This window comes from Hyla sarda, chromosome 1 (genome assembly GCF_029499605.1).
Source record: "Hyla sarda isolate aHylSar1 chromosome 1, aHylSar1.hap1, whole genome shotgun sequence".
NCBI lineage: Eukaryota > Metazoa > Chordata > Amphibia > Anura > Hylidae > Hyla > Hyla sarda.
The window spans coordinates 395,016,992-395,043,782 of record NC_079189.1 but is presented as its reverse complement, the minus strand read 5'-3'; the positions used below and the strand labels follow the sequence as shown (position 1 = coordinate 395,043,782).

General features: G+C 45.2%; 1 protein-coding gene and 1 pseudogene across 16 annotated transcripts in view; one reads left to right on the top strand and one right to left on the bottom strand.

Annotated features, from left to right (window-relative positions):
- Window positions 1-26,791, bottom strand: part of RNF212B (ring finger protein 212B) — a 465,717-nt gene that overhangs the window by 260,701 nt on the left and 178,225 nt on the right. The window lies entirely within an intron of this gene.
- Window positions 1,929-2,067, top strand: LOC130344508 (U2 spliceosomal RNA; annotated as a pseudogene).

Sequence of the window (26,791 nt, the reverse complement as noted above, 5' to 3'; positions counted from 1 at the left end):
GAACAGATGGCCCAGAACAGAAAAATGGTAAGACAAAGTCGGAATGTCAGAATGGTGAAAGGTAAGATATGGTCTGTAAAGGAAAAGACCAGTTTTCAAATTTCCCTCCAAGACGAGGAAAGCATGATCTGGGGACCCATCAGTAAGGTTGCAATTGGGCAGATTTGTCTTTGTGAAGGACAAATGAATCAAGCCAAGTATAAGGTTATCCAGGAAGAACACCTGCTGCATTCTGCTCTGCCAACTTGCTTTTTTATCAGGACAATGCTCCATGCCACACAGCCAGGTCAATCAAGTTGTGGATGAACATCCACCAGATCAAGACCCTGTCATGGCCAACCCATTCTCCAGACATGAACCTTGTGCAGTGATGAAGGTGGGAAGTAAGCTCTTTCATACGCTGTATGTCCAGGATCTTCAGGATCCACAGGCGTATGGAGGGGGGTTCAGGACGCTTCCACAGAGCCAGTCAGGGTCGCCATCAGGGCAGGACTTGGTAGGCCATCAGTCAGGGGCCCGGACAAAAAGTAAGATTGTGGGCCCGGTAAATTGCCTTTTTTGTTTTATTAACTAAATACTTGCTTATGTAATGTAATGGGGCCTGCCGCGATACGCGCAGCCGCCACTTCGGTCGGCAAGTGTAGAGAGAGAGACCCCCACCCTCTTAGTAATTCATCCAGGCAGCCAATGTGGTCCTTTAAGAGTACCGCAGTGGCTGCCTGGGAGACGTCAGGTGACGTGCAACGCCTTGCCGACAGAGGAGCACGTAGCAGAGGGGAATACGCTGCTGGCCCACCGCCTCTGTCTGCTTGCTTTTTGCGGCACCTGGGATGTAAACTACAGTCCAGGAGAGGTATTGGACCTTGCTGCTTCTGCTGCCTATGTGTGAGACTTCTGCCTGTGCAAGGGAGAGGAGGTGGAATCATTCTGTGGCAGTCTGAAATCTTCTCCTTAGAGCCTACCTACCAGCTTGGGCCTCTTCAGCAAAAAGTAAGCCGGCAGACAGCAGACTGGAGCCAGAAGTCCCAGATTAACTCACAGCATGGGCAGGAATACGATACTGCAAAATGACATATATTTAACAGCCAGGGCTCACCTTTAATGGCAGGCAGCGGTGATCGTGCCAATGCCAGGCATTAACCTTTTAGATCCCGCAATCAAAAGTTAATCCCAGGATCTAAAGGGTAAAATTCCTGATGCCAGTGGATTTCGAGGGGTTGAGCAGGACCTGGGAAATAACAGTGTCCTGATCAGCTGGGATGACAGTTGGAGGTCACTTACCCGTCTCTGTGCGGTCAGTTCACTATACTATACAGGCAGCCTCAGCAGTCTGTATAAGTGGAGCAATGATAACACTGATCAATGCTGTGCGTATGGCACAGCATTGTTCAGTGCATGCAATCAAATGTAACTGTCACCTATGAGGGCTAAAAAATTGTGAAAACAATTGTTTAAAAAAATGTGAAAAAGCCCCCCAAATTAAAGATGCAATTATCAAACTGTCCCATCAAAACAAAAATGATACCAATAAAAACTACGGCAAAAAAGTGACCCTCTTGGAAAAATGTAAGTGTCATAGAGGTCAGAAGAGGACAATGCTAAGTATACTCATGTTCTTACAAAAGTTATAATTTCTTTAAAGTAAAATAAAATAAAACCTATGTAAATTGGGTATTGTTGTAATTGTACGGACCTACAGAATAAAGAGAACATAGCCTTCTAAGAGCTATAATGGGTCTCAGGGAGTGCAAGTAGCTAGACTCGTCTAAGTCGTACCAATAGTCTACCACTGGCTCTGGTAACAAAAGGGTAGGGCGCTTAGAGTTCACCATGCCTTATCATTCTGTTTCCTGATAGAATGGAATTTACCATTATTGTCTGTGTAGACTTGTTTTACAGTCAATAATTTTCAGCTGTGAAAGTGCTGACGTGCTTCTTGGCCTTTTGGCTAAGATCAAGTGTAGTACCTGTTCTTATCAGTTCATGCCGGCGACGCGAAACGCCGGTATTGGACTGGTGGGGATAGGTGTACCAGGGCATTCTGTGGCTGTGCCCAAACAACCGCTCAGCGGCTGCCTCGACGTGACCTGTTTCCTCTAGGCCTAGCCATAAGGCTCGGAGGGTCTAGAGCCGAGGTACTTTTGTGCCTTGGGGAGTGGTGACCCCGAGGTGCCGAAACTCACCGAGAGGATAGGCTCACTGTGGGAGATTTATCAAAATCTGTGCAAAGGAAAAGTTGCCCAGTTGCCCATAGCAACCAATCAGCTCGCTTCTTCCATTTTAAACAAGGTCTCTGCAAAAGGAAAGAAGCAATCGGATTGGTTGCTATGGGCAACTGGGCAACTTTTCCTCTGCACATGTTTTGATAAATCTCCCCCACTGAGTGGAAGCACTTGCACCATATCTCTACACCTTGTGGCACTCACCTCTTGATTCCCGGCCTTCTGGCTAGAATCGGAGAAATTTTTATAGATCCGGCCGAATGTTCGGCCAATAAACCTGCACAAATTCACTTATTTCTTTCTTTTTGTACACTGTGTAACTTTTTGCATGTTGTGCGTCCACAGGACTTGTAAGGATGCGGTAGCCCTTCTGGCGGTCTAGGGGAGGTGTGTGTGGCCATTAGGTTCCGCACCACCCTGCAAAAACCCCAGGTACACCTGCATGGGCAGAGTACTCGCCGTTAACGGCTCTGCAGGCAGATACCTTGGCTAACGCCAAGGGGAATGCTGGGAGCATTTGTGGTCCCTTAGAAGCTTTGGCGAAAAGGTATATCGAACCTGGAACCTAGGGAAGGGTTGGGGGGCCTCTCTCCTGCTGGAGAAGGGCTTGCAATAGACCGCATCCTTTGTGCACTTTTTTTTTAGTGTGACACGTTTTGCACTTTTTCTTTGGTGATTTGAAAGCACATTCCTCGGCTCTTAAAAAAAAAAAAGTGCTGACGTGCATCAAATTTATGAAATCACTCACAGCATATGATAAATTTGTCTGAGCAATAGACGTCTAGGGGAAATTAACTCAGCACAGTCATTTTTTCTGTGTTAATTTCTGCACGTTGTTATATAACCTTATTTTTCCATATACAGGGCTGTATCAGGGGCACCATGATCTGTAGTTTTTAACTGTACTACTTTTGCATCTATGTGATGTTTTGGTCACTTTCTTTTGGTGTTATTTTGGGATGTGATGTGTCCAGAAAATCTGCAATTTTGAAGGTATTTTTTTTACGTTTACACCATTTACTGTACTGGATCATTAACATTTTATTTTAATAGTTCAGACATTTTTGCACGGGGCAATACCAAATATGTTTATTTAATTGTTTGTTTTTCTTTATTTGTAAAAAGGGAAAGAGGGTCATTAATTTTTTTTGGGAGGGGGAGGCTTATTTACATTTATTAAAACTCAGGGAATGCTGGGAGTTGTAGTTGTGTACCATATAGAAAGACACATGCTAGGGCAGCACCTATGACTCTCCAGCTATTACAGAACTACAACTCCCAGCATGTCCTCACTGTCATGGCATGCTGGCAGTTGTAGTTTTGTACCATATAGGTGAACATTTTTTGCACCTTAATTTGTGGTTAAAATTAGAAATGTGTATGTGCACCAAATGTATGCAGGGTTCATGGCATGTGATAAATATGGTGCTAGTACTTTTTTTTTCACTTTAGTACATCCCTTTGCATGGTGCCTCCTCTGTGACTTTTTAACCCGTTGCACCAAAATGTGTGACTTCCTGTTCAAAGGCAGTTTTGTAAGCAAAGTCTGGGCTGGTGTACATTTGCAGTGTTTTGGAGGGGTTTACCACTTATTCTGTAACTTTTTAGAAAAAGTTGCAATGATGAATTGCTGACCACTGAATCTGCAAAGACAGATTTGACTGTCTACAGTGATTTCTTAAAATAACAATAAAAATAATAATAATAATGCTGTGGTGAAATGGCACAAAAAAGTTGCACACAGGGCTCATGCAACTTTTTTTGCGCATTTTAAATGCAAAAAAAAACTGTCTAAATCACTTGACAAATTCCTCCCATAGTGTTTTATCAGTTAAGGTGACTTTTCCTGATAAGATGTCTTCTGTGTTTACAGCACTATTTCTGGCAATATTATGAATAATATGTAATTTCCCCCTTGGTTATCCCCTTTAGGCTTCATCTTTGTGCCAGTTTTTTCTGATCTCAGCTGTAGAGTGGATGCAGAGTAGACTTAACTGCTTGCTATTACTAACGGCTCATCATTGTAAATGTTTTTCCAGGCTTTTTACATTGATGGTCTGTTTTCAAGAGAGGCCCTAGGCCATCAATGTCTGATCATCAGGGTGCCGAGACAGCCAATCAGATGTCTGTGCAAGCTTTCGATCTGGCACACATACAAAATGACCACGGCCCGAAGTCATGTGCCATTCATCGTGTAGTGGTGGCACTGGGTTACTGCAGCTCGGCTCTTATTAAAGTGAATGTAAGCTGAGATGCACTAACCTAGCACCACCTCTACAGTGGGACAAAAAAAGTATTTAGTCAGCCACCAATTGTGCAAGTTCTCCCACTTAAAAAGATGAGAGAGGACTGTCATTTTCATCATAGGTATACCTCAACTATGAAAAAAAAATCCATAAAATTACATTGTCTGATTTTTAAAGAATTTGCCAATTATGGTGGAAAATAAGTATTTGGTCAAACGTTTTCTCTAAGTCTTCACAAGGTTTTCACACACTGTTGCTGGTATTTTGGCCCATTCCTCCATGCAGATCTCCTCTAGAGCAGTGATGTTTTGAGGCTGACGCTGGGCAACACAGACTTTCAACTCCCTCCAAAGGTTTTCTATGGGGTTGAGATCTGGAGACTGGCTAGGCCACTCCAGGACCTTTAAATGCTTCTTATGAAGCCACTCCTTTGTTGCCCAGGGGACATGTTTGGCATCATTGTCATGCTCAAAGACCCAGCCACATTTCATCTTCAATGCCCTTGCTGATGGAAGGAGGTTTTCACTCAAAATCTCACGATACATGGCCCCATTCATTCTTTCCTTTACACGGATCAGTCGTCCTGGTCCCTTTGCTTAAAAACAGTCCCAAAGCATGATGTTTCCATCCCATGCTTCACAGTAGGTATCCTTTGGATGCAACTCGGCATTCTTTCTCCTCTAAACATGACGAGTTGAGTTTGCTAGAGAGCATTTGGATCATCCAGAAGAGGATTGGGAGCATGTAGTATAGTCAAATGAAACCAAAGTAGAACTTTACCAAAAAGTTCTACTTTGGTTTCATTTGACTATACTACATGCTCCCAATCCTCTTCTGGATGATCCAAATGCTCTCTAGCAAACTCCCGAATGTACTGTACTGGCTTAAGCAGGGGGACACATCTGGAACTGCATGATTTGAGTCCCTGGCGGCGTAGTGCATTAGTGATGGTAGCCTTTGTTACTTTGGTCCCAGCTCTCTGCAGGTAATTCAGTAGGTCCCCCCGTTTGGTTCTGGGATTTTAGCTCACCGTTCTTGTGATGATTTTGACACCAAATGGTGAGATCTTGCGTGGAGCCCCAGATCGAGGGAGATTATCAGTGGTCTTGTATAGCTTCCATTTTCTAATAATTGCTCCCACAGTTGATTTCTTCACACCAAGCTGCTTGCCTATTGCAGATTCAGTCTTCCTAGCCTGGTGCAGGTCTACAATTTTGTTTCTGGTGTCCTTCGACAGCGCTTTGGTCTTGGCCAGAATTTGGAGTGTGACTGATTGAGGTTGTGGACAGGTGTCTTTTAAACTGATAACAAGTTCAAACAGGTGCCATTAACCCCTTAAGGACACAGACAATTTTATTTTTACGTTTTCGTTTTTTCCTCCTCGCCTTCAAAAAATCATAACTCTTTTATATTTTCATCCACAGACTAGTATGAGGGCTTGTTTTTGGCACGACCAGTTGTCCGTTGTAATGCCATCACTCACTTTACCATAAAATGTATGGCACAACTAAAAAAATACTATTTGTGTGGGGAAATTAAAAATTTGGAAGGTTTCGTTTTCACGCCGTACAATTTACGGTAAAAATGACATGTGTTATTCTTTGGGTCAATACGATTAAAATGATACCCATGATAACATACTTTTCTATTACTGTTGCGCTTAAAAAAAATCACAAACTTTTTAACCAAATTAGTGCGTTTAAAATCCCCCTATTTTGAAGACCTATAACTCCCAAATCCAGGTGTGCAGTATCAGGAGCACTTAGATAGCGATTCAGCACTGTCGACACACAGCACCCACCAGAGATTCAGGAAGACCTCTCAGCTTCAACTGAAAGTCCCAGTAAATGCGAGCAGGTACCACAGCTCACTTAGGGGTATGTTCACACGGCTATAGCAAAGTCACGTCCTTCAGCACAGTCCTGTCCTTTGAAGCAGATGTGAAGAGATGAAACACTTGAGACAGCCACTAGGTGGCAACAGAGGACCATATACTGTAGTAAGGTAGAGCAGATTGCTGGAGAAATTATAAAGTAAATGCAGGCAAGGAGAAGCAGAATGTAGGAAGGATTATACTCCTAAAGGTACCCACTTATAGTTGGCAGAGTTGGAAGGGGTGGTATGGCACGGCACACTGGCAAAGGTGCTTTGTATTGTATAAGTTGTATTGACTCACTAATATATGACAGCTATATACAGTCTATTTGCCTGCCTGGGTAAAAGCCTAACAGGATATATACCTTTAATGACTGGACTCAAGACATGTTTATATCTGTCAGGAAAGGACAGGAGAAACATTTTTTTTTTATGTGTGTTTTTGATAGTCCTGGATTTAACTACCAATCTACACTGTTCAAAAAATAAAGGGAACACTTAAACAACACAATGTAACTCCAAGTCAATCACATTTCTGTGAAATCACACTGTCCACTCAGGAAGCAACACTGATTGACAATCAATTTCACATGCTGTTGTGCAAATGGAACAGACAACAGGTGGAAATTATAGGCAATTAGCAAGACACCCCCAATAAAGGAGTGGTTCTGCAGGTGGTGACCAAAGACCACTTCTCAGTTCCTATGCTTCCTGGCTGATGTTTTTGTCACTTTTGAATGCTGGCGGTGCTTTCACTCTAGTGGTAGCATGAGACAGAGTCTACAACCGACACAAGTGGCCCAGGTAGTGCAGCTCATCCAGGATGGCACATCAATGCGGGCTGTGGCAAGAAGATTTACTCTGTCTGTCAGCGTAGAGTCCAGAGCATGGTGGCGCTACCAGGAGACAGGCCAGTACAACAGGAGACGTGGAGGAGGCCGTAGGAGGGCAACAACCCAGCAGCAGGACAGCTACCTCCACCTTTATGTCCACTCAAACGGTCAGAAACAGACTCCATGAGGGTGGTATGAGGGCCCGATATACACAGGTGATGGTTGTGCTTACAGCCCAACACCGTGCAGGACGTTTGGCATTTGCCATTGGCGCCCTGTGCTCTTTCTTTGGGGGCCGCACAGCCCTCCATGTGCTTGCCAGAGGTAGTCTGACTGTTATTAGGTACCGAGATGAGATCCACAGACCACATGCTGGTGCGGTTGGCCCTGGGTTTCTCCTAATGCAAGACAATGCTAGACCTCATGTGGCTGGAGTATGCCAGTAGTTCCTGCAAGAGGAAGGCATTGATGCTATGGACTGGCCTGCCAGTTCCTCAGACCTGATTCCGAATTAGCACATCTGGGACATCATGTCTTGCTCCATCCACCAAAACCACGTTGCACCACAGACTGTCCAGGAGCCACCTCATCAGGAGCATGCCCAGGCATTGTAGGGAGGTCATACAGAGTATCATAGCCCCGGAGATGTCAGGGGAAGATCGGATGAGAGTCGCCAGGGGTTCCATAGCTAGAGCAAATAAAGCAGGTGAGAAAGGGCACACCTGGCGAGTCCCCCTAGAAATCGGTAAAGGGTGAGGATTAGTAGTAGGTAAGTTAAGGTAGGCAGAAGGACGAGAGTATAATAAGTGAATGAGATGAACAAATGAACCCCCAAATCCAAATCTATCCCGTGTAAATATGTCCACGAGACACTGTCAAAAGCTTTGTTTATGTCCAGTGCTAATAACATAAGCGGTGTAGAGGAAGAGTTAGCCCAATGTACAACATTAAGGACCCTTCTGATGTTGTCACAGCATGGATCAAACTGGGTAGAAATGTATTCAGTCTGTGTGCTAAAAAAGAGGTGAGTATTTTAGTATACACGTTAATAAGAGAGATTGGGCAGTAGTTAGAAATAATGGAAGGATCTTTACAGGGCTTGGGAATGTCAGTGAGAAGGGCCTCTAGAAATTCAGGGAGAAGGGTAGGGGCATGAGAGATGTGGTTGAAGAGAGAAACTAGATGGGGAGTGAGAATGGCAGAGAACATTTTGTAATATTGGGCAGAGTCCATCAGGCCCCCCGAGCTTTCCCCAGCTTCAAGGCAGCAATGGTAGAGGAGACCTCAAATGAAATGGGGGCATTAAGGAAATCTCTGTTTTCAGGTGTAAGGGAGGGTAGAGCAATGGACCGGAGAAAGGATGAGAGACGAGAGGGAAAGTGAGAAGAGGTCCGGAGAAGAATAGAGAGAAGAAAAAAAAAAGAGTGAAAAGCATCATAGATACAGCCAGGGTGGGAGGTGCGAGAGCCAGGGTGCAGCCAGATATTATGCACATAATTCAGGCGTTGTTTCTGCTTAAACATGCTAGCTATGAATCTATCCGGCTTGTTGGCAAAGCGGTAATACGTGGCCTTAGACCAACGTATAGCTTTTTCCACTTTCGGCGAGAGAATGGCATCCAACTGCACCCTAACATCCCGCACTGCCCTCGACAGATAGAGAGAAAGGTTCCGTTGATATGCTATGGAGAGACGTGCCAGTTTGTGTTCTAGCATGACCTGTTGGCTTTTAAGACCGGCGGCCACCGAGATGAGGCTGCCTCTGATGCAGGCCTTGTGTGTAGACCAAACCCATACAGGGTCAGAAGATGGGGTAGCATTATAGCTAAAATATGACTGAAGATCACCAGTGACAGTAGATTTTACTAAAGGGTTCGTCAATAGAGACTCATTAAGTCTCCAACGAAATGGAGAGGACCGCCCATAAGGTCCAACTCAGCTATCACCATATTATGATCCGACCATACAGACATGGCAAGCATATCCCCTTAAGGACCGGGGTTTTTTCCGTTTTTGCACTTTCGTTTTTTGCTCCTTGCCTTTAAAAATCATAACTCTTTCAATTTTGCACCTAAAAATCCATATGATTGCTTATTTTTTGCGCCACCAATTCTACTTTGTAATGACGTCAGTCATTTTGCCCAAAGATCTACGGTGAAATGGAAAAAAATAATCATTGTGCGACAAAATTGAAAAAAAACCCTCAGTTTTGTAACTTTTGGGGGCTTCCGTTTCTACGTAGTACATTTTTCGGTAAAAATGAAACTTTATCTTTATTCTATAGGTCCATACAATTAAAATGATACCCTATTTATATAGGTTTGATTTTGTCGTACTTCTAGAAAAAATCATAACTACATGCAGGAAAATTAATACGTTTAAAATTGTCATCTTCTGACCCCCGTAACTTTTTTATTTTTCCGCGTATGGGGCGGTATGAGGGCTCATTTTTTGCGCCGTGAACTGAAGTTTTTAAGGGTCCATTTTTGCATTGATAGGACTTATTGACTTATTCATTTTTTCATGATATAAAAAGTGACCAAAAATGCACTATTTTGGACTTTGGAATTTTTTTGCGCCTACGCCATTGACCGTGCGGTTTAATTAACGATATATTTTTATAATTCGGACATTTCCGCACGCGGTGATACCATATATGTTTATTTTTATTTACACTGTGTTTTTTTTTTTTTTATGGGAAAAGGGGGGTGATTCAAACTTTTAATAGGGGAGGGGTTAAATGCAGTGTTATAACTCCCATATGGACCTATAACACTGCACACACTGATCTTTCACATTGATCACTGGTTTCTCATAGGAAACCAGTGATCGATGATTCTGCCGCTTGACTGCTCATGCCTGGATCTCAGGCACTGAGCAGTCATTCGGCGATCGGACAGCGAGGAGGCAGGTAGGGACCCTCCGGCTGTCCTGCAAGCTGTTCGGGATGCCGCGATTTTGCCGCGGCTATCCTGAACAGCCCACTGAGCTAACCGGCAGTTTTTACTTTCACTTTTAGCCGCGTGGCTCAGCTTTGAGCGCGCGGCTAAAGGGTTAACCGCGATCAGTGCCGCGCACTATTAGTGGCCGGGTCCCGGCTTCACTATGACACCGGGCCCGCCGTGATATGATGCGGGGTCACCGTGGGACCCCGCGTTATATCACGGGAGCGGGACCAAGGACGTATGAGTACGTCCTTGGTCCCGGTCCCGTGATATAACGCGGGGTCCCACGGTTACCCCGCATCATATCACGGCAGGGTCCCACGGTGACCCCACATCATATCACGGCAGGGTCCCTTTTTTGGTTCAGTTCCAATACACACAAAGGGAATAAACATGTGTATTGCAAAACGTGTTACTGCAATTCTTTTCTGTGAGAAAAACTTCATTTTCTAGAAAAATTTCAGGGGTGCCAACATTTACGGCCATGACTGTATAACAACTCCCCTATTTTTAGACTGAAAAGTTGACTTATACACTCTAGAATATCGGGAATGCAAAAACCTGGAAAAGGACGAGGGTGTAAAATGGGATTCCTGGAGGTAGATGAGGTCTGGACGATGTTTCAGATAGTCCCTGAAGGAGGGAGACTGACAAACAGCACAGACATAGAATACAGAGGGGGACGAGAGACAATAAAGCCCACGAACAAGAAAACTAGAAGAAAAAAAAAAGAACAAAAGAAAACAATAATACATAAACAAAAACAAAAAAACAAAGGAACAAACAAAGAGCTGGAAAGCCAGAACAAATATTAAAGCAGTCTGTCATACTTCCAGGCCCAATTCCTGGGTAGAGGGCACAATAATCCGGCCACACCCAGCTTCTGTGTAGGATAGTGGACAAAGCAATGTTGATCTCCATCAGGAAATACTGAAAGAGCAATCAGTCCCTCTGATTAGGTGCAGATGAGAAGAGGGTACCCAGGTCCAAGCACGGGTTGGGCAAGAGTCTCTCCATAGTGGTGCAGAGGTGGTAGAACAAGCAATGTTGTCCTTAGAGAGGGCCTCCAGCGCTTCAGAAAGTGATATGGCTGTATAAGAGTGGCCATTCACTTGAAAAGACAAGGAAAAGGGGAAGCCCCATCTGTAGTTAATATTGTCCCGGATTAAAGCCAGGGACAATATTAACCCCTTAAGGACCAGGCCATTTTACACCTTAGGACCAGAGCATTTTTTGCACATCTGACCACTGTCACTTTAAACATTAATAACTCTGGAATGCTTTTACCTATCATTCTGATTCCGAGATAGTTTTTTCGTGACATATTCTAATTTATGTTATTGGTAACATTTTGTCAATACTTGCATCATTTCTTAGTGAAAAATTCCCAAATTTGATGAAAAAATTGAAAATTTTGCATTTTTCTAACTTTGAAGCTCTCTGCTTGTAAGGAAAATGGATATTCCAAATCATTTTGTTTTTTATTGACATATACAATATGTCCACTTTATGTCTGCATGATAAAATTGACGTGTTTTTACTCTTGGAAGACACCAGAGGGCTTCAAAGTTCAGCAGCAATTTTCCAATTTTTCACAAAATTTCTAAAATCACAATTTTTCAGGAACCAGTTCAGGTTTGAAGTGGATTTGAAGGGTCTTCATCTTAGAAATACCCCACAAATTACCCCATTATAAAAACTGCAGCCCCCAAAGTATTCAAAATGACATTCAGTCAGCATTTTAACCCTTTAGGTGTTTCACAGGAATAGCAGCAAAGTGAAGGAGAAAATTCACAATCTTCATTTTTTACACTTGCATGTTCTTGTAGACCCAATTTTTGCATTTTTACAAGGGGTAAAAGGAGAAAATGTATACTTATATTTGTAGCCCAATGTCTCTCAAAAAAGCACATACCTCATATGTCTATGTAAATTGTTCGGCGGGCGCAGTAGAGGGCTCAGAAGCGAAGGAGCGACAAGGGGATTTTGGAGAGTACGTTTTTCTGAAATGGTTTTTGGGGGGCATGTTGCATTTAGAAAGCCCCTATGGAGCCAGAACAGGAAAAAAAAACACAATGCGTACCATTTTGGAAACTAGACCCCTTGAGGAACGTAACAAGGAATAAAGTGAGCCTTAATACCCCACAGGTGTTTCACGACTTTTGCATATGTAAAAAAAATTAAAAAAATGTCACTAAAATGTGTGTTTCCCCCCAAATTTCACATTTATGCAAGGGTTAATAGCAGAAAATACCCCCCAAAATTTGTAACCCCATCTCTTCTGGGTATGGAGGTACCCCATAAGTTGAAATGAAGTGCACTATGGGCGAACTACAATGCTCAGAAGAGAAGGAGTCATATTTGGCTTTTTGAGAGCAAATTTTGCTCGGGGGCATGTCGCATTTAGGAAGCCCCTATGGTGCCAGGACAGCAAAAAATACCCACATGGCATACCATTTTGGAAACTAGACCCCTTGAGGAACGTAACAAGGAATAAAGTGAGCCTTAATACCCCACAGGTGTTTCACGACTTTTGCATATGTAAAAGAAATTTTTTAAAATGTCACTAAAATGTGTGTTTCCCCCCAAATTTCACATTTATGCAAGGGTTAATAGCAGAAAATACCCCCCAAAATTTGTAACCCCATCTCTTCTGGTTATGGAGGTACCCCATAAGTTGACCTGAAGCGCACTACGGGCGAACTACAATGCTCAGAAGAGAAGGAGTCATATTTGGCTTTTTGAGAGCAAATTTTGCTCGGGGGGCATGTCCCATTTAGGAAGCCCCTATGGTGCCAGGACTGCAAAATAACCCCCACATGGCATACCATTTTGGAAACTAGACCTCTTGAGGAACGTAACAAGGGGTACAGTGAGCACTTACCCCCCACTGGTGTCTGTCAGATCTTTGGAACAGTGGGCTGTACAAAATTTTTAATTTGCAAAGCCCACTGTTCCAAAGATCTGTCAGACACCAGTGGGGTGTAAATTCTCACTGCACCCCTCATTACATTCCATGAGGGGTGTCGTTTCCGAAATGGGGTCACATGTGGGTTTTATTTTTTGCGTTTGTCAAAACCGCTGTAACAATCAGCCACCCCTGTGCAAATCACCTCAAAGGTACATGGTGCACTCTCCCTTCTGGGCCTTGTTGTGCGCCCCCAGAGCACTTTGCGCCCACATATGGGGTATCTCTGTAGTTGGGAGAAATTGCATTACAAATTTTGTGGGGCTTTTTTCCCTTTTACCTCTTGTCTAAATGAAAAGTATAGGGCAACACCAGCATGTTAGTGTAAAATTTTTTATTTTTTTACACTAACATGCTGGCATGCTGGTGTAGACCCCAACTTCACCTTTTCATAAGGGGTGAAGGGAGAAAAAGCCCCCCAAAATTTGCAATTACTCCTGAGTACGGCGATCCCCCATATGTGACCCTAAACTGTTGCCTTGAAATACGACAGGGCTCTGAAGTGAGAGCGCCATGTGCATTTGAGGCCTGAATTAAGGATTTGCATAGGGGTATTCTACGCCAGTGATTCCCAAACAGGGTGCCTCCAGCTGTTACAAAACTCCCAGCATGCCTGGAAAGTTTTTTACTTTTTATTTTATTTTGTGTTAGTGTAGTGTAGTGTTTTTAGGGTACAGTCACACGGGCGGGGGATTACAGCGAGTTTCCCGCTGCGAGTTTGAGCTGCCGCGCAAAATTTGCTGCATTGCAAACTTGCAGCCCGATACTCACTGTAAGCCCCCTGCCCATGTGAATGCACCCTGTACATTCACAGGAGGGGAGAACCTCCAGCTGTTGCAAAACTACAACTCCCAGCATGTACAGTCTATCAGTGCATGCTGGTAGTTATAGTTTTGCAACAGCTGGAGGCACACGGGTTGGGAAACACTGAGTTAGGAAACAGACAATGTTTCCCAACCAGTGTGCCTCCAGTTGTTGCAAAACCACAACTCCCAAACATTCTCAGGCATGCTGGAAGTAGTAGTTCGGCAACATCTTTAGAGCCAGATGTTGCCGAACTACAACTCCCAGCATGCTTGGAGTTGTAGTTTTGCAACATCTGGAGGACTACAGTTTGCAGACCACTAATACAGTGGTTCCCAATCTGTGCCCTTCCAGATGTTGCAAAACTACAACTCCCAGTATGCCAAAACTGTCCAGGCATGCTGGGAGTTGTAGTTCTGCAATGAAGGGCCAGATGTTACATAACTATAACTCCCAGCATGCCTGGACAGTAAGGGCATGCTGAGGATGTATAGTTTTGCAACATCTGGAAGGGCACAGTGGTCTCCAAACTGTGGACCTCCAGATGTTGCAAAACTACAACTCCCAGCATGCCCAGACGCCAAGGGCTGTAAAGGGACCGACCGCGGCTGAAGATCTACTCACCTGTCTACTCATCTACTCATCTTCATCGTCTGGATCCGGGTCTTCAGGGACGAGGTAAGTACCGGGGCCGATCCCCAGCACTCCCCCGTCCCCCGCTGCGTCCTCCGGTCTTCCTCCCGTCCTCTCCGGACTTTCAGGGGCCGGGCAGGACGGGAGGAAGTAACCGCCCCCCCTCCTGCGATTGGTCGGTTAACTAACCGACAGATCGCAGGGAATAGGAGGAGGTGGCAGGCTTGCCACCTCGCTCCTATACTTCAGCATGGTCCTGGCCGTCTGTGACAGCCGGGATCATGCGAAATTACCAGGCGGTCGGGTCCCAGAGACCCGATCAGCCCGGTATCGCCGCAGATCGCAAGGGCGATTCAGATGTTGCAAAACTACAACTCCCAGCATGGCCAGATGCCAAGGGCTGTCTGGGCATGCTGGGAGTTGTAGTATACAGGCTCCCAATACAGCAATGCATGCCGCTTTACGGCGACGTGCATTGCTGTAAAGGGCCCGACCGCGGCTGAAGATCCACTCACCTGTCGCCGCCGCCGCCGTCTTCATCGCCGGGATCCAGGTCTTCAGGGACGAGGTAAGTACCGGGGCCGGGCCCCAGCACTCCCCCGTCCCCCGCTGCGTCCTCCGGTCTTCCTCCCGTCCTCTCCGGACTTCCAGGGGCCGGGCAGGGCGGGAGGAAGTAACCCCCCCCCCCTGCGATTGGTCGGTTAGCTAACCGAAGAATTGCAGGGGATCGGAAGAGGTGCCACCTCGCTCCTATACTTCAGCATGGTCCTGGCTGTCTGTGACAGCCGGGATCATGCAAAATTACCGGGCGGTCGGGTCCCAGAGTCCCTTGCGGCAAATCGCCGCGATCGCCGACATGGGGGGCCTACATGGCCCCCCTCGGCGTTTGCCCTGGATGCCTGCTGAAGCATTTCAGCAGGCATCCGGTTCCGATCTCTGCAGGCGTTTTCCGGTCGAGCCGTTCGACCGGAAAACGCCATGACGTCCTGGGACGTCATTGGTCCTTAAGGCCCAGGGTGCCATGATGTCCCAGGACGTCATTGGTCCTTAAGAGGTTAAGAGGGGGGAGAGATCTGCAAACAGTCTCACTTCAGGTGGCATGCCTGAGAGAGCAGGTAAATTGCGGGCAGCAAAAAGAAGTTGGTCTCTCACCTCTGAGTAATGTAGCTTTAGAACAATGTCCCACGTCAGGTCAGGAGAGCGAGGACGGGCCAAGGCTCTGTGTACCGGGTCCATGCGCAGCAGCTCCGGTGCCAGTTGTGGCATAAGGGCCTGGAACATGGAATCAACAATGGCTCGGAGGTTGGTTTCACCTTCCAGGAGGCCTCTGATGCGGATATTCGCGCACCGCAATCAATTCTCGAGGTCCTCCAACTTAAGTTCCAGGGTCTCTAGTTTAGCTGAGTGAGAGTCGATGTCCCTGCAGTCGATCTCCAAAGCGTCTGCTAAGTCGTCAAGCTTAGATTCATTCTCAGAGACTCGCTGGCCCAACTCTTTTGTTGCGAAGTCCGCCACAGCTTTCTGCAGTTCACCCCGAAATAGCTGTTGAATGTTGCGGAACATATCAGCCGGGGACATGTGCGCTTTATCCACCCCGTCTTCTTCATCGGACACCATTTCGGAGCGTTGAGGGGAAGTGGCAACCATATTGGGCCCAGGGGAGACTCTGAAAAAGTCTGGAATGGGCTGCGATAGACTTGAGGTAAGCTTCTTATTTTTCTTCCTAGCAGATCTAGACATCATGAGGAATCGCTCAGGTAAGTTCCACAGCTGGTAGAGCCGTTTAGGCACTGAGAGAAGCTAGGAAGAGCGAGACCAGCACGGAGATTACATCACCCACGTCCGACCACGTGAGCTGCGAGCATGCGCCTGAAATTGAATATTAGACCCATGATTAGAAGAGACATTTAGGATTTGGAATTAATTACCACTCAGGATGGTGGATAGACTTGGATTAGTTGAAGGAGTTTTACTACCACTAATAGCCCCAATATGGATTCTAGACAATTTTTTCAAGGAAATTGAACGTAAAATAAACAAATTAATTTGGGGATGTTCGCACGTGCGGATGAAGCAAAGCTATCTAAGCTTATCGGTAGCAGAGGGGGGTTTGGGAATTCAAAACTTCCGCTTATAATATGTAGCATCAGTGGAATTGTTAGGGCAAAAAGATGGTCTTATAGGGGACATGAGGGACTTAGTTTTAATTTGACACTTTTATGGGGAATGAAAATTTTTCTAAACTTATTAAATGTAAAAATGATGTGGGGTGGGTGTAAAAATTGGGTGAATTGGGTGAAAAATAGGGTTTATGTAAAGTTGAGGGTCAAGAAATTATTGACTTAGGAAGAAATGAATGCACTGTATTAGATAGTGAAAGACCACAAATTTGCATGTATACAATTAGACAATGCATTTCACAAGGATAAAAAGAATCCAAGATGGGTGATTGGGAGTCATGTGGTGTTTGAAATGTTAGAAGGGGACATGGAGAACGAGAAGAAAGTGGTAAAATTTTACAAGAAATTGCTGGAAAGTATGATTTTTATAACTTATCCTAGAATTATGGGAAATCCCTACAGAGGATTGGAAGGTCGTGGTTAAAAGGAAAACTGTCACTAAACTCCCCCCGCACTAACCAGAGGTACTGACTGGTAATGCAGAGGACGCTGATCAATATGCTGCCTACCATGCCCGTTTCCGTATAGCCGTTCGCCCGTTATCTTCCTTATTCCTTATATGCAAGTGATCTAATTGGCATGGGCGGGGTTACATGCCTCCATCTGGCACTGTGTCATCAGCGCCGCTCGTCCGCAGCACCGCCCGGCTAATGAATAATCCCCTCTCCGCGCCTCTCCATCTCTTCCCCGCTCTGTACAGGACTCCACTTGAGGCCGCTTTCGGGTGTCCATAGAAAGTGGCATATGCGCAGTGGAGTCCTGTACAGAGCAGGGGGGGGAGAGGAACCGGGAGGGGATGAATATTCATAGTTTCACAGCGAGTTTACCGCTGGGAGTTTGAGCTGCGACAGAAACTTTGCCGCAGCTCAAACTTGCATTGGAAAACTCACTGTAAACCCCCGCCCGTATGGATGTACACATATGGGGGGGAGGCAAACCTCCAGCTGTTGCAAAACTACAACTCCCAGCATGCAGTTTTAGTTATGCAAGAGCTGGAGGCACACTGGTTGGGAAACACTGAGTCATTGCTTCATTGTTTTCGCACCAGTGTACCTCCAGCTGTTGCAAAACTATAACTCCCAGCATCCACAGACTGCCAGTGCGTGCTGGGAGTTGTAGATTTGCAATATATGGAGGCACACTGGTTGCAAAACACTGAGTTAGGTAACAAACCCTAACCAAGTGTTTTGCAACCAGTGTGCCTTTAGTGGTTTCAAAACTAAAACTGTCAGAATCCACTGACAGCTGAAGGGCATGCTGGGAGCTGTAGTCCTGCAACAGCTGGAGGCACAACTACAACTCCCAGCATGACCTTTGTCTGCCTGTGCATGCTAGGAGTTCTAGTTATGCAACAGCTGGAGGCACACGTTTTCATAGAAAAAATGTGCCTCCAGCTGTTGCATAACTACAACTCCCAGCATGCATAGGTTGCTAAAGGGCATGCTGGGAGTTGTAGTTGTGCCTCCAGCTGTTGCGTAACTACAACTCTCAGCATGCCCTTTGGCTGTGCATGCTGGGAGTTGTATTATACAACAGCTAGAGGTACACAGCACTCACCTCCAGCTGTTGTATAATACAGTTGGAGGCAAAACTACAACTCCCAGCATGCCCTTTGGCTGTCTGTGCATGCTGGAAGCTGTAGTTATGCAACAGCTGGAGGCACATTTTTTTCTATGACACCCCCAGCAGGAGTCCTGATTCAGGACAATCGTAAGGTGCCACCTCACTCCTGCTGGTAAAGGGTGATAGGCTTGCTCGGACAGCACCTATGCACTTTTTTCCAGGTCACCGAGGACCCGATTGACCCAGAATCAAGAATCACCGCAAATCTTCGGTCTGAATTTCCAACATGGGGGGTGGGGGGGTTTGCACGGGGTGCCCTGTTACAGGCAATGAATGGAAACGTCCAGGGCATACAGGTACACCCTGGCTCCTTAACCTCTTCAGGACCCATGACGTATGCATACGTCATCACACCCTGGGTCTTAAGGACCCATGACGTATGCATACGTCATGGCGTTTTCCGGTCTCTGCCACTCGCCGGGCAGAGATCGGAACCGGATGCCTGCTGAAATCCTTCAGCAGGCATCCAGGGCAAACGCCGAGGGGGGCCATGTAGGCCCCCCATGTCGGCGATCGCCGCAAATCGCAAGGGAAATCGCCCTTGCGATCTGCGGCGATACCGGGCTGATCGGGTCTCTGGGACCCGACCGCCTGGTAATTTCGCATGATCCCGGCTGTCACAGACGGCCAGGACCATGCTGAAGTATAGGAGCGAGGTGGCAAGCCTGCCACCTCCTCCTATTCCCTGCGATCTGTCGGTTAGTTAACCGACCAATCGCAGGAGGGGGGGGCGGTTACTTCCTCCCGTCCTGCCCGGCCCCTGAAAGTCCGGAGAGGACGGGAGGAAGACCGGAGGACGCAGCGGGGGACGGGGGAGTGCTGGGGATCGGCCCCGGTACTTACCTCGTCCCTGAAGACCCGGATCCAGACGATGAAGATGAGTAGATGAGTAGACAGGTGAGTAGATCTTCAGCCGCGGTCGGTCCCTTTACAGCCCTTGGCGTCTGGGCATGCTGGGAGTTGTAGTTTTGCAACATCTGGAGGTCCACAGTTTGGAGACCACTGTGCCCTTCCAGATGTTGCAAAACTATACATCCTCAGCATGCCCTTACTGTCCAGGCATGCTGGGAGTTATAGTTATGTAACATCTGGCCCTTCATTGCAGAACTACAACTCCCAGCATGCCTGGACAGTTTTGGCATACTGGGAGTTCTAGTTTTGCAACATCTGGAAGGGCACAGATTGGGAACCACTGTATTAGTGGTCTGCAAACTGTAATACTCCAGATGTTACAAAACTACAACTCCCAGCATGCTGGGAGTTGTAGTTCGGCAACATCTGGCTCTAAAGATGTTGCCGAACTACTACTCCCAGCATGCCTGAGAATGTTTGGGAGTTGTGGTTTTGCAACAGCTGGAGGCACACTGGTTGGGAAACATTGTTTCCTAACTCAGTGTTTCCCAACCCGTGTGCCTCCAGCTGTTGCAAAACCACAACTCCCAAACATTCTCAGGCATGCTGGGAGTAGTAGTTTTGCAACAGCTGGAGGTCCCCCCCCTGTGAATGTACAGGGTACATTCACATGGGTAGGGGGCTTACAGTGAGTATCGGGCTGCAAGTTTGCGGTGCAGCAAATTTTGCGCGGCAGCTCAAACTCGCTGTAACCCCCGCCCGTGTGACTGTACCCTAAAAACACTACACTACACTACCACAAAATAAAATAAAAAGTAAAAAACACTACATATACACATACCCCTACACAGCCCCCCTCCCTCCCCAATAAAAATGAAAAAGGCCTGGTACGCCACGGTTTCCAAAATGGAGCCTCCAGCTGTTGCAAAACAACAACTCCCAGTATTGCCAGACAGCCGTTGACTGTCCACGCATGCTGGGAGTTTTGCAACAGCTGGAGGCACCCTGTTTGGGAATCACTGGCGTAGAATACCCCTATGTCCACCCCTATGCAAATCCCTAATTCAGGCCTCAAATGCGCATGGCGCTCTCACTTTGGAGCCTTGTCGTATTTCAAGGCAACAGTTTAGGGCCACATATGGGGTATCGCCGTACTCGGGAGAAATTGACTAACAAATCTTAGGGGGCTTTTTCTCCTTTAACCCCTTATGAAAAGGTGAAGTTGGGGTCTACACCAGCATGTTAGTGTAAAAAAATTAACTTTTTACACTAACATGCTGGTGTTGCCCTATACTTTTCATTTTGACAAGACGTAAAGGGGAAAAAAGCCCCACAAAATTTGTAATGCAGTTTCTCCTGACTACGGAGATACCCCATATGTGGGCGCAAAGTGCTCTGGGGGCGCACAACAAGGCCCAGAAGAGAGAGTGCGCCATGTACATTTGAGGTGATTTGCACAGGGGTGGCTGATTGTTACAGCGGTTTTGACAAACGCAAAAAAAACAAAACCCCACATGTGACCCCATTTTGGAAACTACACCCCTCACGGAATGTAATGAGGGGTGCAGTGAGAATTTACACCCCACAGGTGTCTGACAGATCTTTGGAAGAGTGGGCTGTGCAAATTAAAAATGTTGTACAGCCCACTGTTCCAAAGATATGACAGACACCAGTGGGGGGTAAATGCTCATTTTATGCCTTGTTACGTTCCTCAAGGGGTCTAGTTTCCAAAATGGTATGCCATGTGGGGGTTATTTTGTTGTCCTGGCACCATAGGGGCTTCCTAAATGCGACATGCACCCCGAGCAAAATTTGCTCTCAAAAAGCCAAATATGACTCCTTCTCTTCTGAGCATTGTAGTTCGCCCGTAGTGCACTTCAGATCAACTTATGGGGTACCTCCATACTCAGAAGAGATGTGGTTACAAATTTTGGGGGGTATTTTCTGCTATTAACCCTTGCAAAAATGTGAAATTTGGGGGGGAAACACACCTTTTAGTGATTTATTTTTATTTTTTTTTTACGTATGCAAAAGTCGTGAAACCCCTGTGGGGTATTAAGGCTCACTTTATTTCTTGTTACGTTCCACAAGGGGTCTAGTTTCCAAAATGGTATGCCATGTGGGTGATTTTTGCTGTTCTGGCACCATAGGGGCTTCCTAAATGCGACATGCCCCCGAGCAAAATTTGCTCTCAAAAAGCCAAATATGACTCCTTCTCTTCTGAGCATTGTAGTTCACCCATAGTACACCTCAGGTCAACTTATGGGGTACCTCCATACTCAGAAGAGATGTGGTTACAAATTTTGGGGGGTATTTTCTGCTATTAACCCTTGCAAAAATGTGAAATTTGGGGGGAAACACACATTTTAGTGAAATTTTATTTTTATTTTTTTACATATGCAAAAGTCGTGAAACCCCTGTGGGGTATTAAGGCTCACTTTATTCCTTGTTACGTACCTCAAGGGGTCTAGTTTCCAAAATGGTATGCCATGTGGGGGATTTTTGCTGTTCTGGCACCATAGGGGCTTCCTAAATGCAACATGCCCCCCAAAAACCATTTAAAAAAAACGTACTCTCCAAAATCCCCTTGTCGCTCCTTCGCTTCTGAGCCCTCTACTGCGCCCGCTTTACATAGACATATGAGGTATGTGCTTACTCGAGAGAAATTGGGCTACAAATATAAGTATACATTTTCTCCTTTTTCCCCTTGTAAAAATTTAAAAATTGGGTCTACAAGAACATGCAAGTGTAAAAAATGAAGATTGTGAATTTTCTCCTTCACTTTGCTGTTATTCCTGTGAAACACCTAAAGGGTTAAAACGCGGACTGAATGTCATTTTGAATACTTTGGGGGGTGCAGTTTTTATAATGGGGTCATTTGTGGGGTATTTCTAATATGAAGGCCCTTCAAATCCACTTCAAACATGAACTGGTCCATGAAAAATTGTGAGTTTGGAAATTTTGTGAAAAATTGGAAAATTGCTGCTGAACTTTGAAGCCCTCTGGTGTCTTCCAAAAGTAAAAACACGTAAATTTTATGATGCAAACATAAAATAGACATATTGTATATGTGAATAAAAAAAAAAATTTTGGGGGGAATATCCATTTTCCTTACAAGCAGAGAGCTTCAAAGTTAAAAAAATGCAAAATTTTCAAATTTTTCATCAAATTTTGGGATTTTTCACCAAGGAAGGATGCAAGTTACCACAAAATTTTACCACTATGTTAAAGTAGAATATGTCACGAAAAAACAATCTCGGAATCAGATTGATAACTAAAAGCATTCCAGAGTTATTAATGTTTAAAGTGACAGTGGTCAGAATTGCAAAAAATGCCCGGGTCCTGAGGTGTAAAATGGCTGGGTCCTTAAGGGGTTAAGTCCCAGGACGCCAGGGCGTATCTCTGCGCCCTATGTCCTGGACGGGTTAAAGGGAATCTGTCATTAGTGTCATCTGCACTAACCTTTCAGTACAGACAGGTACTGCAGGTGACATTGGGTAGCTCCCCACCCAGGGGACTACTGCGGCCAGATGTTAGCTGTAAATCAATGAGAAATCGTTAAATTCTTATTCCACTTGGCGTTTTTCATTTTGGCATTTTTTTTTAATCCATAGGACGTTTTTTCACTCTTTTCTGGCATTTTTCAGCTCCTTAGCTCTTTTTTAGTCATAATCGTGGCGTTTTTCTCCCATAGAAGTCTATGGGAGTGAAAAAATGCCAAGAAAAACGATATGTGGGTTTTAACTTTGGCGTTTTTACAGGCTTTTTTTATCCTTTTTTGGACTTTAGCGATCCAAAAAGTGATGGAGATACCTTTTTTAATAAAATTTCGTAGGGTACCATTAAAAAAAAATGGTATCTAACGAAATGTATCTTTTTTATAACTAAATTTTTTATACATTTTTAAAACAAGGATCAATTTATGTGGGTGGGCTGGGACCTAAAAATGTAGCCGACAATCCTAAAACTGTAGTGTGTGTATGTTTTTCACTTTTTTTAATTTATTTTTTACATTTTTTTTAGGTAGTACTACTAGTCCCAGCATGGAACACACTGTGTAGTAGTAGCACCTACTGTATAGATGCGGCCAGCCGCTCTTCTAGGTTACCCTGCACTGCCGTGTATATACACCTATTCATATTTCCCTCAGAGAGCAGTGATTGGCTGCAACCATCCGGCCAATCACCACTCTGGGCTGAAAATATGTTCTATTCACATCACTTGCTGGAGTATAGTGCAGAGATGCAAGCGCTGTATAGAGCCGCTCCGCATCTCTGCTATATTATGAACGATCGTATCGGGTGTCACGACTGACACAAGGGGCGATATGTCTATTAGTACAGGTACTACTACTCTCATCATGGAACAGTCTGTTCCATGCTGCGAGTAGTAGTACTACCTAAAAAATTTAAAAAAATAGAGAAAAAATTTAAACACACACACTTTATAAAAAAATTTATAAAATTTTGTTTTAAAATAAATTTCGTTAACCCCTTCCCGCTATTGGACGTATGCATACGTCCAGGCGAATTACACGTTCACACAAATGGACGTATGCATACGTCCAAGCGATCTCCTGCTCTGCCGCGGGCAGCGCAGGAGATCGCGGGTGGGACTCAGCTGTCAATCACAGCCGGAGTCCCACCGCAGCTGCCGGGGCCGCGATCGCGCCGATCCCGGCAGCATTAACCCCATAGATGCCGTGATCAGTTCTGATCACGGCATCTATGGTGTTTGCAGGGGGAGCGCTCTCCCCCTGCCCATCAACGGCGGCTCCGCGATAAAATAAGGGGGATCGGGGGTGTCCAAGACACCCTCGATCCCCCTTGAAGAGATAGGAGTGAGGTGGCAGGTTTGCCACCCCTCCTATCCCTGCTATTGATCGGTGGAGCGGCCGACCAATAGCAGACTGGGGGCGGGGGGGTTAAAGTTCGGTTCCCCGCGCTGTGCCCGCCCATCGGTGTCCGGGCACAGCGGGGGGAACCCTGTAGTAGCGGCGGCGGCAGCGGCGGTCACTTACCCGGCGGCGGAGCTCCAGATGACGGCGGCGGTGGAGGTAAGTATGACGCCGCGTGTCCAGAGTCTGTTGCCTAGCAACATCTGCAGGGCGACAGTTTAGAGAGTGGTCTCTAAACTGTCGCCCTCCAGATGTTGCAAAACTACAACTCCCACCATGCCTTGACAGCTGTTTGCTGTGTTGGCATGCTGGGAGTTGTAGTTTTGCAAGATTTAGAGGGGTTCAGGCTAGAGATCACTGACAGTGGTCTCTAAACTGTAGCCCTCCAGATATTACAAAACTACAACTCCCAGCATGCCCAGACAGCAGTTTGCTGTCTTAGCATGCTGAGGTTTGTAGTTTTGCAACATCTGGAGGGCCACAGTTTAGAGACCACTGTCAGTGATCTCCAGCCTGAACCCCTCTAAATCTTGCAAAACTACAACTCCCAGCATTCAGGAACAGCAAATGGCTGTCTCGGCATGCTGGGAGTTGTACTTGCGTGCCTCCAGCTGTTGCATAACTACATCTCCCAGCATTCCCTTTGGCAATCAGTACATGCTGAGAGTTGTAGTTCTGCAACAGCTGGAGGCACACTGGTTGGGAAATACCGAGTTAGGTAATAGGTTCTATTACCTAACTCAGTATTTTCCAACCAGTGTGCCTCCAGCTGTTGCAAAACTACAACTCCCAGCATGCACGTTCTGTCAGTGCATGCTGGGAGTTGTAGTTTTGCCCCCCCCCCCCCTCCCATGTGAATGTACAGGTTACATTCACACTGGCGGCGGATTACAGTGAATTCCCTGCTTCAGGTTTGAGCTGCAGCAGCCGCAGCTCAAACTCCTAGCGGGAGACTCAGTGTAATCCGCCGTCAGTGTGAATGTAACCTAAAAACACTACACTAACATAAAATAAAGAGTAAAACACTACATATACACACACGTACAGTATTTTCTGCTATTATCCCTTGTAAAAATGTAAAATTTGGGGGAAAACAAGCATTTTAGTGTAAAAAAAATATTTTTTTTTTTACATATGCAAAAGTCGTGAAACACCTGTGGGGTATTAAGGTTCACTTTACCCCTTGTTACGTTCCCCAAGGGGTCTAGTTTCCAAAATGGTATGCCATGTGTTTTTTTTTTTCTGTCCTGGCACCATAAGTGCTTCCTAAATGCGGCATGCCCCCAGAGCAAAATTTGCTTCCAAAAAGCCAAATGTGACTCCTTCTCTTCTGAGACCTGTAGTGCGCCAGCAGAGCACTTTTCATCCCCATATTGGGTGTCTTCTGAATCGGGAGAAATTGGGCTTCAAATGTTGGGGGGTATTTTCTGCTATTACCTTTTTTAAAAATGTAAAATTTTTGCTAAACCAAGCATTTTTGGTAAAAAAAAAATCTTTTTTTTTACATATGCAAAAGTCGTGAAACACCTGTGGGGTATTAAGGTTCACTTTATCCCTTGTTACGTTCCTCAAGGAGTCTAGTTTCCAAAATGGTATGCCATGTCGTTTTTTTTTTGCTGTCCTGGCACCATAGGGGCTTCCTAAATGCGACATGCCCCCCGAGCAAAATTTGCTCTCAAAAAGCCAAATATGACTCCTTCTCTTCTGAGCATTGTAGTTCGCCCGTAATGCACTTCAGGTCAACTTATGGGGTACCTCCATACTCAGAAGAGATGGGGTTACAAATTTTGGGGGGTATTTTCTGCTATTAACCCTTGCAAAAATGTGAAATTTGGGGGGAAACACACATTTTTGTGAAAATTTTTATTTATTTTTTTACATATGCAAAAGTCATGAAACACCTGTGGAGTATTAAGGCTCACTTAATTCCTTTTTACGTTCCTCAAGGGGTCTAGTTTCCAAAATGGTATGCCATGTTTTTTTTATTTGCTGTTTTGGCACCATAGGGGCTTCCTAAATGCAACATGCCCCCAAAAAACCATTTCAGAAAAACGTACTCTCCAAAATCCCCTTGTCGCTCCTTCGCTTCTGAGCCCTCTACTGCGCCCGCCGAACAATTTACATAGACATATGAGGTATGTGCTTACTCGAGAGAAATTGGGCTACAAATTCAAGTATAAATTTTATCCTTTTACCCCTTGTAAAAATTCAAAAATTGGGTCTACAAGAACATGCAAGTGTAAAAAAGGAAGATTTTGAATTTTCTCCTTCACTTTGCTGCTTTTCCTGTGAAACACCTAAAGGGTTAAAACACTTACTGAATGTCATTTTGAATACTTTGGGGGGTGCAGTTTTTGTAATGGGGTCATTTATGGGGTATTTCTAATATGAAGACCCTTCAAATCCACTTCAAACCTGAACTGGTCCATGAAAAATAGCGAGTTTGAAAATTTTGTGAAAAATTGTAAAATTGCTGCTGAACTTTGAAGCCCTCTGGTGTCTTCCAAAAGTAAACACTTGTCAATTTTATGATGAAAATATAAAGTAGACATATTGTATATGTGAATCCAAAAAAAATAATATTTGGAATATCCATTTTCCTTACAAACAGAGAGCTTCAAAGTTAGAAAAATGCAAAATTTTCTATTTTTTCATCAAATTTTGGGATTTTTCACCAAGAAAGGATGCAAGTTACCACAAAAATTTACCACTAT